General features: G+C 32.1%; 1 protein-coding gene across 3 annotated transcripts in view; it reads left to right on the plus strand.

Annotated features, from left to right (window-relative positions):
• Positions 1-812: 812 nt before the first annotated feature.
• LOC143062659 (centrosome-associated protein 350-like) overlaps positions 813-14,320 on the plus strand; it is a 137,241-nt gene continuing 123,733 nt past the window's right edge. For 2 of the 3 annotated variants that reach the window (XM_076234348.1, XM_076234349.1), the window contains exon 1: positions 813-987. The gene's annotated coding sequence lies outside the window, so the exon portion shown is untranslated. The remainder of the gene's footprint in view (positions 988-14,320) is intronic. The other variant, XM_076234351.1, reaches the window with a different exon arrangement.

The following is a 14,320-nucleotide window of genomic DNA, read 5'->3' on the forward strand; positions in this document are numbered from 1 at the left end:
ACGCCCCTGGTTGGCAAATCTAAATGATTTTGAATACTGAAAAATCTTGCGAATATGGATAGTTAAAAAAAAAGTATATCGATGCCCGTGGAAAGCGTTGATAATGTATTATTAATAGACAGGAAGTACGAAAAAAAAGACTTGAAAAACATTGACGATAATTTTACAAAATTTGAAATTGCTATTTCAACCAGCCGCGAGTCCCTGCGGCCAACAAGTAGATAGGATTCGTGATCACTGGGTTTTCAAGCCGAAGTTATGTGATTGTAGCTGCTTATTCCAGTTTCTGAAGCAGTAAAAAAAATGAAAACGGTTAGGTTGGTCTCCTCCGTAAAACATTCAGTAATATCATGGGCGGATCCAGGGGGAGTTCCCGGGGGATGGAACCCCCCTTTTTTGGCCGATCAATGCCGATGATTTGAATGGGGACTCATAGCTGGAACCCCCCCTTTTATCCTGGGTTGGGAACCCCCCTTTTAAAATGGCTGGATCCGCCCCTGAGTATGCCTTCGGAATATACAAATATTAAGAATGTCAAGAATTTCAATAACGGCCGGAAAACAGACTAGAAAACGGTGAACTCGAATTATCATCGATTTTCTCAATCTGACATTTATCAAAAAAGATATATAACTAAATGCATATGTCTATGTTACCAACGATGAAAGTTATGATAGTTTTAAGAAAAGCTTTTAAAATATTGTAACCGGGCACGTCAAGGCACAATGTGTTAGCTTTGATAAAATTAGCTGTCTTGAGCCGATCGAATAAACGGAGAATTATTGTGGAAACCAGTAGGTACCAGTTTACCCGTCATCCAATATATGTTACAAAATGGCGGCGAATTTTGGAGTTCGTCGAGGCATGTTTGCTTAGCCAGTGTCTACATTGCGAAGGGATGACAGAAAATCATGCAATCAGAAAGAATAGACATTTATTATAGACAACACAATAATTGCTAATATTTTCATATTATAACTTTCATAAGTAAGTGTACATATAACAGAAACATTTGCAGTTTACTGTGTAACGAAGGCCCAACAAAAATATTATGAGATGTTTTGCATTTAGCTTACGTGCCTACGTTATGTTTGAAATGGTTTTACAGATAATCTTGACCGGTAAATAACGGAAAACACAGCTTTTATGTATCACTAAGTCTTAAATGCAGTTGTAAGTCTACTAAGATAATAATAATATTGACTATTGAGTATTGTGTTGCTTTGATATTTAAGGAATGACTGTAATATTTTTTCTGTCTGTGAAGTAAAAGTATACAAAATACTACATCCGTTCTACTTAAGCTTGGTAATGGAACTTTAAAACACAACAACAATCCTAAAATTCTTGGAGTTACACTTGACCAAAAACTGACTTTCAATACTCATATAGATAATGTACTGAAAACAGCAAAAAGATCATTAGGTATAATTAGAGAAATTAAGGGTATTGCTAATATTCCAACAAAAAGACTAATAGAAATTTACCAAAGTCTTGTTTGTTCAACCATCACATATGCAAGCTGTGTTTGGCAGATTGGAAATTCAACAAACCTACACAAGTTAGATGAGGTTCAAAGACATGGCCTTGCCTTATGCCTTAATATGCCTTCAACTTCTAGCCTTGAAGTTCTTCAGATAATTGGTGGAGTCTTACCTTTAGAACTGAGAAGAGAAGAAATAGCAATTAGAGAATTGGCAAAAATTACCTCATCTTTTACAACAGTCCCAATTAAAAAAAAGCTAGAAAACTGGAAAACAGAATCTAATCCGGAAACTTACATCTCTCCAATTGGAAAAATGATACTACAGGCAGATGATATGAAAAAGGAAACATCAATTGAAGTAAATAATATTGAACAGCAATATGAATGTCGTGGCATGTGTGCAATAAGAAGGGCACCGGAGTACTGGACTACATTGGGAAGTTCCAAAACAAGAACCAGTGAACAAGCCATTGAAGGACAAAGACTTATAAAACAACAATTAGAAGAACTTCCTCCAAATACAACAGTGGCATTCACAGATGGCTCATGCATGGGAAATCCTGGGCCCTGTGGTGCAGGAGCCATTATATACAATAATGAAGAGGAGGAAACAATACAGTACCCTGTATCAAACAGAGGATCAATACTACTAGCAGAACTAGTAGCCATTAAACTTGTGCTGGAAAAAATAGACAATTATAATTACCGCAATGTTAAACAACTTAACCTATACTCTGACAGTCAATCCGCCATAGGCATTATAACCTTAAATTGGAAAGCAGAAAATTATCACAAAACCATACAAGAAATCAAAAACAGGAAAAAAAAATTGGAACAAAAAGGTTTTATTATCAACATCATTTGGACACCGGGGCACTCTGATATAGAGGGAAATGAACAGGCTGACCGTCTGGCAAAAGCAGCGGCAAAAGAGGCAGATAATAGGGAGGAAATGTCTTCAATCACGACAAAACAAGACATCAAACAAGCGGCGAGAACATCAGTCATTAAAAAATGGAAGACACAATGGGAATCTAGTGAGGTTGGGAGAAGATTTTTTAATCATCACCCAGATGCATCAAAAAAAATCAAACTCGACTTCCCATCAAAAAAACACTTCAATATACTAAACAGTCTCAGATCAGGATACTCCAAACTAAAGGGGTATCAACATTTCATTAACAGACATGTAGAAGACAACATATGTACTTGCGGAGAAATAGAATCTGTAGAACATTTTTTATTATCTTGTGACAATTACAGTTTGGATAGAGAAAAACTCCGCCAGTCAATATATTTCAAAACAGGAACACTTAATCTAGATCTAGAAGAATTACTTAACACAGAAGCCAGTGCAGACATACAATATGCAGTTTCCGAGTTTATAGACGATACTCAAAGATTTGATCATTTGTTTTTATAAATCAGTATCAACAGCGTCTACCAAAATTAAAGTGAAAGTACAAAGAGAAAATACAAACGTGATTAATGTATACAAACGCGCAAGTGACCAAAGTACATATGAGAAAATCAGTGTCAAGATGACGCATACTAAAGACTAAAGACTCTGTGAAGAAATAACATAAAAAATTTGGTGCACACTGAATAACGCGTGTAGCGGATTATTTAACAGTGTGCACCACATTTTTTATGTTATTTTGAATAGACAGAAAAAATATTACAGTCATTTCTTATAATTTAATTCTAAATCCATTTTAAACCGTAGAAAACCATGAAAAAATGTTGATGACGTCACGGTCACATGACTAAATTATGTCTATGGGCTAATAACAAAATAACGTCGGCCAATCAGAAGACGCGTTGCATCCAAAATTAAATTATTCATATATAATTTTGGTAAACCCCCTTAAACTTGCTGAAGCTAGAAATGGGGACAACAAAATTGACACTGCTCTGATCCACGTTCTGTTCTATAAGACAATTATTAGTTGTGTTTATGCCTCAAAAAATAAAAAAATGTGTATTGCAACTAAAATCAGAGAATTAAAAACTAAAGTACATGTATTATAAATTTTGGTGGTAAAATCCTGACCTGAGGACAGCCACTTTTCGCAAATTCTATAAAAGACACTGTTTGGTACGGCTATTTTGAACTTATGGTACAGAAGTTTTGTAATTGAGATATGTCTGGGACTGAGCTTATGTGTGAAATTGCTGTCATAAAAAATATAACATCAGTGTTTTTTTGGTCGAAAAATTTAATGTTTCAAAATTTGTGTTCCGCTTCGAGACAAATTTTTTTTCTCAGCCATTTTAGCCAAACCTTAAACATTCCAAAAAACCCACTACTGTCCTACATTTTATTGTGACAGCATTGAATAATCCTGACCTTCACATTATCCTTAATGATATTCAATGGTAGATTTCGTCATTGTTCTCACCGCATGTGTGGCATGTGTTGCTGTGGAGTGCGAGTTTCATTTCATATCATGCATTTATGGCCACACAGAACTTTTTTATTGGAAGGTTATAATATAGAAATAAGGAGATTATTAGTAACACAGTGTGCAATTGTTCTTATACGAGAATTTATCAGGTCAATAAAATTGATATCGGGTGAGGCGAAGCTAAACCTTATACATTGTATGCCTTTTATTGACCTGATAAATTCTGTATTCAGACGATTGCGCACTGTATTACATATTTATCTTGATTTTGTTATATTACATATTATTAAATTCAAATTCATATTTTAGGACAATATCAACCAAATATATTTAGATATTTGATTTAAAACTGAAAAATGAAAAATGTGACTTTCATTTCATATTATCATGCATTCATGGCCACACAGAACTTTTTTATTGGAAGGTTATAATATAGAAATAAGGAGATTATTAGTTACACATGTACAGTGTGCAATTGTCCTAATACGAGAATTTATTGGGTCAAAATCGGGTGAGGGAAGCCAAACCTTATATATATATATATATATGCATTTTAATGACCCGACAAATTCTGTATTAGGACGATTGCACACTGTGTTACATATTTATCTTGATTTTGTTATTATATATTACATATTATTAAATTCAAATTCATATTTTAGGACAATATCAACCAAATATATTTAGATATATATTTAATTTAAAACTCTGAAAAATGAAAAATAATTTTTTATTTGGTCAATGGTATATGGGAGATAATTCCAATTAACGCAGTAAAAAATTGTACTGAAATTTATTAGGACAATGTCAACTAATGAAATTGCGAGAAATTACTCTAAATCAGGATAAGTGGTATGACCGTATGTGGAGACGACTATCCACCCCAGTTCAAATGAAGTGGATGTGAGCAATTATAAAGGGAACCATACATTTACATGTACAGCCTCCAACAATGAGAAAACCCCATGGAGGGATAACTCCAATTGTTTTATTATGATATAGGCACTACAAATGTATATAGTGTTGTGTAGCACAATTGTACAGTAGGCAAATCTAAACAAACTTTGGTTTGATACAGACACAATTTATCAATGTATTATTTTTCAATTTGTCATTCAAGAGGCTCAGGAAATAACAAGACAGTATAAATGCATGAGAATATCATTTATACAAAGCACTAAAATGATCCTTTATTTCTCCCTGAAGTGTTTCATCTCACAGAGACATCACTTTGGAATGTTACCAGTAAATTTACATGTGCATATTGATTACATTGAAATCTGTGGTAACCTTTCATTCGAGGTAGGGATAGTTAAGAAAATTAGTGTTAGTTTAAACTCTGAGAATTTCAGGGCATATAAACGTTGAAAATACGCCGCACAGCCCTATATTTTGACCTCTGAAAAAAATTGTGGTCCATATGAACTTTCAATTCTAGGATAAGATTTTTTTTTAAATTTCATAGGGCTAAAATTTTTTAATTTGTTGGTTTACAGATCCGCCATCCCGATTTTGCCGATTTCCAGAATAAAAATAAAATTCACTTTTCATATTTTTTCATTCCCGCCGACCCTAACAAATGCAATATCCCTGAAAAATAATTAAAATATTCTTTTTTGTATGAAATGAAATGCAATTATCATTCACTATCAAAATTGATAACACTTTCTGTAATGAAAAAATAAAACTTCCAGTTTACGTTTCTAAAAATAGACAAATCAATTATAACTGACCTTGAAATGTCGTTTGCGCAAATAATTTTGCAAAACGAAACCTGTGTTTAAAACCAATTACACAATAAGTTCGTTTCCCGTATTTGTCATCAGTCCCTAAGATGCATCATCTGATAGAAATAGACTTGTCTAAATGTGGACAGGTGGAAGAAGTCAAGTTAAAGTACTGAATATTAAATAATCATTTGGAATTTTCTAGTTTCATAGATAATAAAAAAATATCGTCCATTTGGATAAAACATAGGAATGCATGACAACAGATTAACCCGATATTCTCGTTTTTCCAGTGGACGAGTCTATTACGTTTGTTGACACGTTTGTTGAAACTTATTTTCGTACGGCATTTTTACATTTTTTTTCTTTATCAGTTTTCGTGCTTGAAGATCATAATTCACCAAGTTTTCTGGAATTGATTAAGAGCTACGCGAATCTGTTTTTCATGTTTGTGAAATGATGATTTAATTTCGTCTTTGTCCGTGCATTCCCCCCTTTTATTTACAAGAAATTATTAGAATGTTATGCAATGTTTATGACAGCTGATTTCATCGAACTAAAATCTTAAGAAATGATGACAAAATAGCATAACAAACATATTGTTAGAAAGGTAAAATATATATATTTATTTTGCATATTTTTCTGTCTTGAAAGATATTTTTTTTTCTTTTTTTTCCCCGACCGACAAACCCAACTTTTTCATGGTTAAAATCCGTAAACCAACAAATTAAAAAACCCTGGCCTAGTAAAAGTGGTACAGTTTTAGCCGTAAAAGGAGTTCCTATGCGTTCTATATATACCGGTTCATATATCCAATGAAATTTTTCAATAAAGTGCAGTGTTCATGTGTTTTAAATATTGAAAATTTATATGTTTGTCAAAGGGTCAAACTAAATTTATATCTTATTATTTAGGCGGGAAAATATGAGAATTTCCTTGTTGAGTTTTGATAATATCTACATCTTGTCATGCATAGACCTTAAGGGAGTTCGCTTCTCAATTTTTAAATTAACTTTTCAAAACACTAGTTTATATTGATAGGGGATTAATAAAGGAATACAAAGAGCAAAAAAAATATATAGGACCGTGCTTGTTTTCGAAATATTAGCCATTGAAATTTTGGCGGGAAACTATTCTCTCTTGACTTTTCATAGCTTTATCATTGACAAGTTTAAGTTCTCAAAAACTATTAAAAAGTAATTAAAATTTTATAAGACTTTTAAAGAAGGCTTATCATTATACATGTAAACGATTTACAAAAAGAAAAATAGGGGTTACCGGGCAAGTTTTTTCAAGGCATTCAAATGGATAAAACCAGAGGATTCCGAAAATCTGACAATATATCCAAAACATGACAAGCCAGCTTCCTTAAAAAAAAGTTTATTTAAGAGTTCTTTCTGTCTTTATCAAGATACACAAGAAGATTTAGATTTGATATCAGTATTACAGCTTTCATGCTTAACTTTTGAGTTCACAAGCCCCGAGCTCATTTTTTTTGAAAATTTTGGATTCTGTTGGCTTGTAGAGAAGAATTTTACAAGTCCAAAAGCAATTTTAAAAGCCAATACTGTAGGACTTGTGGTTAAGGGTTAAAGACTGCAGTATACATTGATTTTTTATCTTGACCCTAAATGATTTTTTAAAGGGAAAATTCACGATTTTTTACTTATGGTTTAAATATGTTCATTATGACATAATATATATATTCACAAAGTTTTATCGCTATATGTGCAGTAATAAAGGAGAAATTCAATAATTAATGAAAAAATATCAACTACTTCCTGTAGGTCGTGACGTTTTCTCCTGATTTTTGCATGCCGGGATTTAAAATACAATCATTAAAAGTCTTGGTTTTTAATCATATTTTAACGTAATCGTAAGCGCGCCGATGACTTATGCTTTATCTAATAACCATCCGATAATAAGAAGATAAAACGCACAGACGTTCAATTGTACTCATTCGTGAGATAAATTATCTATGTTAATCGTATATATTCGAATTATTTTTGTAGACAACACAAAAAGTTATAAATTTATTTTTAATAAATGCATTTTCGGACTGATAAGGTGAACAAATTAAAGTACAATAATCTGTAAAGACAATATGTTGGTGTACTCTTATTGCCCTTTTACTATCTCTGCTATGACTAGGTTTATACGATGTGTGTATCCACGGTTTTGTGGCAATACTCGTAGATGGCTTGTTGAAAGGTAAATTGTTATTTGCACTTCGGTATTTAACCACGCCTCTAGGGCACACCTTGCCAGGTGTGACTGTCTATTCGGATCAGTGGGAGCATTTAATACACACATTAAAAATACATATTCAAGTTGGTGACAAATAAAAAATGGTCGCCGTGGAATTATTTAATTATATCTGGTGCTATTATTTATTTGAATTCAAATAAGTTAATTTACTTAGAAATACACAATTTTCGGTTAAAGACGGGAAACTTTATTCATATGTCAGAATGAAATGATATACAAGCCTTGTCCTTGATTTATGTCTCATAAAAAGGGGGACTTAGAAATTAGAAATAGCTTTACTAAATCATTTTTATTTGTCTTTATTAGGCGAAAAAATCATGTACGAGAACACTTACATTTAGACTTTTGAAAGCCATGTATTAATTAATATCTGAAACTATCTGAAGATAACTCTACCGAAGCGGAATATGATATGTACGAATAAAGAAAAATTACTTTTGTACTTAAGAGGTTCAAAAAGTTGACAGGAAATTTAAGGATCTTCATGGAATGGAATCGAAAAATTACGAATAGATATTCTTTTCAAGTGTGAAAAACGTCAACCAAATTTATTCATAATCGGGAACGTCCTTATTAAAATCTGAGACTACTATAATGTGAAAAACGTCAACCAAATTTATTCATAATCGGGAACGTCCTTATTAAAATCTGAGACTACTATATTAATCGTCGTCTCCCAACGTATATATATACTTAAATAATTATTTGACCAACGATGTTTAAAATTAAAAGACAACGAATTTAATGTTATCTTTCCCTAGTTTTGAATGTTATTATAAGTCTGTTCAACTTGCAAGCTTAAGAATACCCCAATCTAATTAAAATTAAATCCTTTAATTGCTCCTGTTCTGATATGTCGCGCATCCTTGATGCGCGACATATCAGAACAGGAGCAATTAAAGGATTTAATTTTAATTAGATTGAAGAATACCCCTAAAGCGGACAAATATCCGACAAGCAGTTTATTCTTTAAATTGCTGTCATTGAATATCAAGAAAGAAAATAAATCCCGAAATTGATACTCAATAGTTTTCCTAGAAAATATTCACATCCCTTGGGGATTATTAGTGTACGTCCAGTTGCATATATTTTACATGATTGTTGGAACAATTGTGATGATGACGAATTTCGTCCTTTATTCGAGAACAATCTAATTGATATATAAATCTGTGAGTTTACTATGTTCTTAACTTCGATGAACCAAAGCAAGTTATAAATTGACCTGTATTTAAATCAAATTGTTTCTTTTTTTCTTCTTCTTCTTTTGGTATACAATAGTTTATCGAATTCGTTGATTACATACTGTTGGCATACGTGGACTAGTCTATTTACAAAACTTTTACCACAATTTACACAAAATGTATGTTTCTTTCTTATGTTCAATGTATACATATTTTAAATTGCGCTACTGACTATAGTTCCGTAACTTTCTACCCAGGCGTGTGTATACACGAATCGTCGACAAGTGCGCACATTTTTTAAATCAATAATTCTGGTATGTTCCAATCTGTCCTAAACTATTGACAACGAGTATATATTACATTTTCCCAAATTAATCCTTGGAAAAATATGTAAATAGATTTGTATTTCTTCAAAAAAATAAATTTGTATTATTTTTTTTTTATAAATAATATTCTTTACACCAGAAATGTTATTTATAAACTAGCGTATGAGTTCAGCAATGACTAGTATATTATATCACTTTCGGACACGCAAGACAAAAATGTGTATTATACATGCACCTCATAGTTTAAAATGGCAAGTTATAAGTTACGGTCGTGTACACTGATCACTACCTACAGAAGTGAAACGATGCATGAACTTGCAAGCCCGCCGGACAGGAAATCGATTGAATACCTGCACGTGTCACCTTACACCCCTTCCAATACCTTTGGGAGTAATACCTTTAGCCATGCTGGTGATCAGATGAGGGAAGATCCGAATTTATTTAAATAAAGTTTATTACTTTAAAGAATTATGAACGAATTAGATTTTCGAAAACAATTTCCACGGAACACTTATTTATGATTTGAACTTTGACTTTTTAACTAATTACAATATTATCAGTTTAAAAATAACAGACTATATGGTAATTTAAAAAATAAGACCATTTTCCGTATCAAGTTAGTCAGTCAGATAAAACAACCGTACGATTGACAAGATATCGACACGCAATTACGACTACATCGTTTACTGTAGTTTTGTTCCTTTGTGGTTTATAGACATATCGGGATTTTTCATCGGAGAAGGTGACAAGATGGCGGAGCTCAGAGAACTGATAATAAAAATTTAAAATCGATGGTGATCTCTTATTTAGCGGAATAAAACTTTAATATCTATAAATTTGAGCATTTTTATACAGAATGGACATCATATCAATTTTTGATTTTTTTGCGAAGTTTCCCTTTAAGACAGGAAAAAGTGATAAAAGTTGAATTAAACAATTGGAGTTATCCCTCTTTGTACAGATTATCTCCTTCAATGCATGCAATTTTTTAATAAAATTTCTGTAATTTTTCTTATTAATTTTCAAATTATTTTTTTTAAGATGGGAAGAGTCCTAGTTTCTTGCTATAATATGTTTTTAAGCACAGATGTAAGCAAATCCAAGTTGGTTTGATAAAGGATTTGAGATACAGACAAAATTTATCAATTTATTATTTTTCAATTCCTTCATCATATTGTCATGCAAAGGCCCAGAAAATAACAGTCAAGACAGCATACATGCATGAGAACATCATTTATACAAAGCATTAAAATGATCCTTTATTTCTCCCTGAAGTCTCCCTGTTGAGTTTCACTTCTCCCTGACATTCTGAATTGTGAGGACCCCTTAGAAAAAGCCAGTCAGCACAATAATGAATGATATACAAAAAAAATGTATATATGGTTCCACATGACTGAAAAAAGAATAACCAATGCAAACTTTTAGATGGTTTTCAGGACCAACAATAAAATCCAATTTAAGAGACCTATATGTAGTTTATTTTTTGTGGTCTGGACCAACATGACCTTCAGTGTAAGGCAACAATTGTGGACAGTAGTAAAAATATTTTCAAAATATTTTTTTAGAGATACCCCAGTATCTTTTTTCAAGAATGGTAATATATACGTGTATGAGTTCACTTACATTATGCATTTTTAAAAACATACTGATATTAGAATATCATAGAACTGAGAATACCAGGCATTACACATGTACATGTTTGTATACAACCTTGTAAAATGCTCAATCAAGGTCAGCTCTGGCATGTACAAATTTACAAAAAGAAAATCAGTAGATCATGTGTATTGTTGTGTTGAACATGATGTCAGTTGTTGGTATGCCACATTTAAATTAATGCATAAACCAGGGCACAATCTGGGAGCCTTTATATATAGCTAGTTGTACATGTGCATTTGTATATTTGAAGTAGATAAATGAATTCCTAACATGAATTGAAATTTATACAGTTTGAGTCAATGTTTGGTCTTTTGTTAAAAAAATTTAACAAGATTTATATTTAAAAACGCTTGAAAAATACATAGAAAACAGGGTCCAAATGATCCATAATTATATACATATTATTGCTACAGTCAATGACAGTTGTAAATATTAAATTGATGATTGTGAAGTTGGGCCTCTTGGGAGTGATTTACTTTAAAATGTATTACTGGTACTTATTTGTTATTTTCATTGTATCTTTGCAGTTTAAAGTAATTTTCAAAGAACTTTAATTGCTATTTAACGTTGTAGATCTTTACAGAAGTATTTTAACTTTAATTGCTCAAAGATATATGTGCAAAATTGACCTTGAAAATATCGGTTAAATAAAGCCTTTATGGTCAGTTTTTATACGACCGCAAATTTTGAAAAAATTTTCGTCGTATATTGCTATCACGTTGGCGTCTGCGTCGTCGTCGTCGTCGTCGTCGTCGTCCGGCGTCCGAATACTTTTAGTTTTCGCACTCTAACTTTAGAAAAAGTGAATGGAAATCTATGAAATTTTAACACAAGGTTTATGACCACAAAAGGAAGGTTGGTATTGATTTTGGGAGTTTTGGTCCCAACATTTTAGGAATTAGGGGCCAAAAAGGGCCCAAATAAGCATTTTCTTGGTTTTCGCACTATAACTTTAGTTTAAGTTAATAGAAATCTATGAAATTTTGACACAAGGTTTATGACCACAAAAGAACGGTTGGGATTGATTTTGGGAGTTTTGGTCTCAACAGTTTAGGAATTAGGGGCCAAAAAAGGGCCCAAATAAGCATTATTCTTGGTTTTCGCACAATAACATTAGTTTAAGTAAATAGAAATCAATGAAATTTAAACACAATGTTAATGACTACAAAAGGAAGGTTGGTATTGATTTTGGGAGTTTAAGTCCCAACAGTTTAGGAATTAGGGGCCAAAAAGGGACCCAAATAAGCATTTTTCTTGGTTTTCGCACCATAACGTTAGTATAAGTAAATAGAAATCTATGAAATTTAAACACAAGGTTTATGACCATAAAAGAAAGGTTGGGTTTGATTTTGGGAGTTTTGGTCCCAACATAATAAGGGGCCCAAAGGGTCCAAAATTAAACTTTTGTTTGATTTCATCAAAATTGAATAATTGGGGTTCTTTGATATGCTGAATCTAACTGTCATGACTGTGTATGTAGATTCTTAACTTTTGGTCCCGTTTTCAAATTGGTCTACATTAAGGTCCAAAGGGTCCAAAATTAAACTTAGTTTGATTTTGACAAAAAATGAATCAGTTAGGTTCTTTGATATGCTGAATCTAAAAATGTACTTAGATTCTTGATTATTGGCCCAGTTTTCAAGTTGGTCCAAATCGGGGTCCAAAATTAAACTTTGTTTGATTTCATCAAAAATTGAATAAATGGGGTTCTTTGATATACCAAATCTAACTGTGTATGTAGATTCTTCATTTTTGGTCCTGTTTTCAAATTGGTCTACACTAAAGTCCAAAGGGTCCAAAATTAAACTTAGTCTGATTTTAACAAAAATTGAAATCTTGAAGTTCTTTGATATGCTGAATCCAAAAATGTACTTAGATTTTTTATTATGGGCCCAGTTTTCAAGTTGGTCCAAATCAGGATCTAAAATTATTATATTAAGTATTGTGCAATAGCAAGTCTTTTCAATTGCACAGTATTGCGCAATGGCAAGAAATATCTAATTGCACAATATTGTGAAATATCAAATTTTTTTTTAATTAGAGTTATCTTTCTTTGTCCAGAATCAACTTAAATCTTTGTTATATACAATATACAATGTATATTCACTTTTTACTACCAACTGATAAATTAAAATAATCTTTACCATTCAGTGATAACAAGCAGTTTTTTTACATCTTAATATTTTATGATGTATTTAAATGAGTAGTTATTGTTGCAAACTCCATTAGAAATTTTAATTGAGATTAGTTTTGGAATAAGGGAAAGGGGGATGTGATTAAAAAAATTGGGTTCAATTTTTCTCATTTGAAATTTCATAAATAAAAAAGAAAATTTCTTCAAACATTTTTTTGAGAGGATTAATATTCAACAGCATAGTGAATTGCTCTAAGAGAAACAAAAATTTTAAGTTCATTAGAACACATTCATTCTGTGTCAGAAACCTATGCTGTGTCAACTATTTAATCACAATCCAAATTTAGAGCTGAATCCAGCTTGAATGTTGTGTCCATACTTGCCCTAACCGTTCAGGGTTCAACCTCTGCGGTCGTATAAAGCTACGCCCTGCGGAGCATCTGGTTCAACCATAGTATAAGTAAATAGAAATCTATGAAATTTTAACATAAGGTTTATGACCACAAAAGGAAGGTTTGGATTGATTTTGGGAGTTCTGGTCCCAACAGTTTAGGAATTAGGGGCCAAGAAGGGCCCAAATAAGTATTATTCTTGGTTTTCGCACAATAACTTTAGTATAAGTAAATAGAAATCAATGAAATTTAAACACAAGGTTTATGACCACAAAAGGAAGGTTGGGATTGATTTTGAGAGTTGAGTTCCCAACAGTTTAGGAATTAGGGGCCAAAAAGGGGCCCAAATAAGCATTTTTCTTGGTTTTTGCACCATAACTTTAGTATCAGTAAATAGAAATCTATGAAATTTAAACACAAGGTTTATGACCATAAAAGGAAGGTTGGGATTGATTTTTGGAGTTTTGGTCCCAACAGTTTAGGAATAAGGGGTCCAAAGGGTCCAAAATTAATCTTTGTTTGATTTCATCAAAAATTGAATAATTGGGGTTCTTTGATATGCCAAATCTAACTGTGTATGTAGATTCTTAATTTTTGATCCCCTTTTCAAATTGGTCTACATTAAAGTCCAAAGGGTCCAAAATTAAACTTAGTTTGATTTTAACAAAAATTGAATTCTTGGGGTTCTTTGGTATGCTGAATCTAAACAAGACTTAGATTTTTGATTATGGGCCCAGTTTCC

The sequence above is a fragment of the Mytilus galloprovincialis genome, chromosome 2, assembly GCF_965363235.1.
Source record: "Mytilus galloprovincialis chromosome 2, xbMytGall1.hap1.1, whole genome shotgun sequence".
In the NCBI taxonomy this organism is placed as follows: domain Eukaryota; kingdom Metazoa; phylum Mollusca; class Bivalvia; order Mytilida; family Mytilidae; genus Mytilus; species Mytilus galloprovincialis.